This window comes from Sinocyclocheilus anshuiensis, unplaced genomic scaffold, assembly GCF_001515605.1.
Source record: "Sinocyclocheilus anshuiensis isolate Anshui unplaced genomic scaffold, SAMN03320099.WGS_v1.1 scaffold262, whole genome shotgun sequence".
Classification (NCBI taxonomy): domain Eukaryota; kingdom Metazoa; phylum Chordata; class Actinopteri; order Cypriniformes; family Cyprinidae; genus Sinocyclocheilus; species Sinocyclocheilus anshuiensis.
Window position 1 is genome coordinate 61,334 of NW_015547650.1, and position 4,394 is coordinate 65,727.

A 4,394-nucleotide genomic window follows, 5' to 3' on the forward strand; every position below is an offset into this window, starting at 1 on the left:
ATATATATATATATATATATATATATATATATATAATATAGATACATAAAAATTAAACAATATAAATGACATTTTCATAATATTAATTATTATTCTAAAAAGAATGGGTAAATTAATAAAATAAAATTATAAAATGTAATAAAAATGTGAAATTAAATAACATGCAAATATCCTTCTCTTTTGGAAAATGATTGCAGGAAATATAAAAAAAAAGTTTGTATACAATAAATTTTATTGTATACAATAAAAATGACATTTTCATAATAATTACTGTAAAAAAAAAGATAAATTAACAAAATACAATGATAAAACTGAATACAAATATGACCAAATAAAATGTAAAAATCCTTGTCTTTTGGAAAATGATTGTTCTATTTATATTTATTGTAAAGTAAAAGGAATAATAAATATAATGATCAAAATGGCAAATATTCAACAAATTAAATAAACAATTTAAATTTAATTAAATGTAAAAAAAAATCCTAAAATGAACGTTCTATTTTTATAAATAATGCTAAAATAAATAACATATCACAGGTGCCGCTGAATTTACCCTCTCTATTATTGAATATTTTCCTTAATGTTGTGCTTGAATTTAACTTTATTTTTAATTTCATGTTATTTCACATATTCCGCTTCTAATAAACCAATACAAAAATATTTTCTCTGTGCTCAGATCATCAACACTGGTCACCCAATGCCAGATGTTTTTTTTGGAGGGAAACCTGCTCTATTTTCTTCAGTTTCTTTCTTCCTTCTTTAAGACTCCTGTTTCCAAACAGTGACTCATTCTGACAGAAGACACTGATAGTTTAATGACTAGGCTGCATTCCACCGTAGAGCTTCTCATCGTTCGGAGGAATAAAGGCTCTCTCTCTCTCTGTGCGTGTGGTGTTGTGGCAGTGTGTCCAGCTGCAGGTCACTCCAGTGAGGAATGTGTGAGAGCTCTGGTCTGTGTCTGCTTCCCACACTTTGGCCCATTGAGAGCCGCCCCACCCTGCTGCCGCTGATCCAGCGCGCCTCATTATTCCCCCTCTCAATAGACCATCTGGTCCTCTGCTCGTGCACACAAAGCTCCCCTCTCTCCCACACGCACCTCAAAGCCGCAGGTACGCTTTCACTCCTGAGGAGAGATTGATCTGCACACAATCCCACCAACACAAACAAACATGGAAGCATGTGTGCAAAACACATTTCTGCATGCCTGCCTATCTATCTATTTATCTGTCTGTCTGTCTGTCTGTCTATCTATCTATCTATCATTTAATCATTTATAATTAACCATAATTATATGTACATATTTAATCATTTTTAATTGAACAATTAATTAAAAATGCGTTTATAATAGTTTTTAATCAATTGGATTTTTTTTATACAAATATGTATATATGTTTGTGTAATAAACATATTTAAATGTATTATTTTAATGCATATGATTTTCTTTTTAATTTAAGTTTTTAATAAATAGTTAATAACAAATAAATTAACTATTTTTGTTTATTGAATATAAAACTGTTTAAATTAGTTTGTTTTAATACATATATTTTACTAAATATTTAAACAATGATAATAAATATTTTATTTATAATATTTTTATTCATTAAAATAGTTCATTTTATTTTAAGTTCAAGTTCAAGTTCAGTTTTACTTCTAGAGCACATTTAAGCACGAAACAAGGCCGACCAAAGTGCTGCACAACATACAATAATATATAACAAGGAGAAGATCAGTAAACAAATAGAAACAATTCAAAATCCATACAACAACAAAAGCAGATTAAAACAATTCAAAGGCACATATTATTACATGTTAAAAGCCAGAGAGAAAAGATGTGTTTTAAGATATGACTTGAACTCAGATAAAGTGGAAGCCATTCTGATGTGAACTGGTAAGTTGTTCCAGAGGGTGGGACCAGCCACTTCAAAGGCTCTAGATCCTCTGGTTTTTAAGCGGGTTCTAGGGGTCTGAAGGAGAAATTTGCCCTCTGATCTTAGTCCCCTCTTCGAGGAGTAGGGGTGGAGTAAATCAGATAAATAAGACGGAGCTTGATTGTTAAGTGATTTATAGACAAGTAGCAATATTTTAAACTCAATTCGATAGTGAACTGGCAGCCAATGCAATGATCGCAAGAGGGGAGTGGCATGATCAAACTTTTTACACCGCTTCAAGAATCTAGCTGCTGCATTTTGAACTACTTGTAGCCGAGAGATTTGGGACTTTGATATTCCGAAATAGAGGGCGTTGCAATAATCCAGCCGAGACGTAATAAAGGCATGGATAGCAACCTCTAGAGAGCTTTTTGAGAGAAATGACTTGATTTTAGAAAGGGAGCGAAGATGGAAGAAGCTAGAAACTACTACAGCACTAATTTGTTTATCAAATTTTAAGGAATTATCAAACAACACACCCAGATTTCGAACATGGGGAGAAATGAAGGAGTTTAAGGTCTCGAGATTGGGTTGAATACTTGCCCTATCCAGGATGTGTTCAGTAAGCGGGCCGCGACGAAACTACCACATCATTGGCCGTGGGACTGTCCCATAGATTTGCTGCCTGGAGCTCAACTCCCTAAGGGTAGTGTGTACCCTTTGTCCATCCCGGAGCAAGGAGCAATGGAGGAGTATATTAAGGAGGCTCTCCAGCAAGGCTTCATCCGGCCCTCCACCTCACCGGCCGCATCCAGTTTCTTCTTTGTGGGCAAGAAGGACGGAGGCTTGCGGCCTTGTATTGATTACCGAACTCTCAACTCACAAACAGTGAAATATCCGTATCCCCTTCCACTGGTGCCGGCCGCCCTAGAGGAACTTCGTGGAGCTCGTATCTTCTCCAAGCTGGATCTGCGAAGCGCCTATAACCTCGTTCGTATCCGCCATGGTGCCGAGTGGAACCACTGGCCACAACCCAAGACCGTTAAGGAACTCCAACGCTTTCTAGGATTCTCAAATTTCTACCTCCGTTTCATCCACCATTTCAGTCAGCACACAGCCGCCCGCACGTCTATGCTCCGTAATAAGCCCAAGTCTCTGTCCTGGACGCCCACAGCCCTCCAAAGTTTTGAAGAATTGAAGGAAGCCTTCTGCACCGCTCCTACCCTCGCGCTGCCCGATCCTCAGAAACCATTTGTCGTGGAAGTAGACGCGTCCACCGTAGGAGTAGGAGCGGTGCTCTCCCAGCAGTCTGGAGAGCCTCCCAGCCTCCATCCCTGTGCATACTTCTCCCGCAAGCTTTCCCCGGCGGAGCAGAATTATGACATCGGAAACCGCGAGCTTCTCGCCATCAAGCTCGCGCTGGAGGAGTGGAGACATTGGCTGGAGGGAGCTCTTCATCCCTTCCAGGTCATCACTGACCACCGGAACCTGGAATATCTTAGGGAGGCCAAACGCCTCAATCCCCGTCAGGCACGGCGGGCGCTGTTCTTCACCCGTTTCCAGTTCACTGTTACCTACCGTCCCGGACCCAAAAACACCCGAGCAGACGCTCTGTCACACCTTCCTCAGGCCACCGAACGGGTAATACCCCCGGAGACCATTCTCCCTCCAGCCCTCATTGTGGGTCCCATTCAATGGACGCTCGACGAAGAGATCCGCCAGGCCACCCACTCCGAACCAGCTCCGCCGGGAGGTCCAGAAGGGAAGGTCTATGTCCCATCCACTCTCCGCAATACCCTTCTGGACTCGCTGCATTCCTCTCCGGGCTCTGGACATCCAGGCAGCCAGCAAACCCTCTCGCTCCTCGAATCCCGCTATTGGTGGCCCGCTATGGCGCGAGAAGTCCGGCGCTTTGTCCAAGGATGCTCAGTCTGTGCCATGTGCCATCACCCCCGTCACCTACCTCAAGGCAAACTGGTACCCCTTCCCATACCTCACCGGCCCTGGTCCCTGGTCCCAGTCGACTTCGTCACCGATCTCCCTGAGTCCGAATCCCATACATGTATTCTCGTGGTTGTCGACCGATTCTCAAAAGGATGTAAACTTCTCCCCTCAGAAAATTACCCACGGCCATGGAAACCGCTACACAGTTATTCCACCAAGTCTTTCGCAACTTCGGCATCCCGGAGGATATCGTCTCCGATCGTGGGCCTCAGTTCATCTCCCGGGTCTGGAGGGCCTTCCATCTCCTGGGCGTATCAGTAAGCCTCACCTCCGGATATCACCCACAGTCCAACGGCCAGACTGAGCGCAAAATCCAGGAGATCGGGAGATACCTCCGTAGCTATTGCCACCAGAACCAGAACCGCTGGAGCCTCTACCTTCCCTGGGCCGAGTACGCACAAAACTCCCTTCGACAGCAAACCACCGGCCTCACCCCGTTTCAGTGCGTACTCGGTTACCAACCTCCCCTATTCCCGTGGACGGGAGAACCCTCAGACGTTCCAGCGGTGGATCACTGGTTCC

General features: G+C 42.8%; 1 protein-coding gene across 1 annotated transcript in view; it reads left to right on the forward strand.

Moving 5' to 3' along the window:
- her2 (hairy-related 2) overlaps positions 1-4,394 on the forward strand; it is a 20,487-nt gene that overhangs the window by 9,664 nt on the left and 6,429 nt on the right. Inside the window, exon 2 of the mRNA XM_016504158.1 lies at positions 904-1,109. The gene's annotated coding sequence lies outside the window, so the exon portion shown is untranslated. The remainder of the gene's footprint in view (positions 1-903; positions 1,110-4,394) is intronic.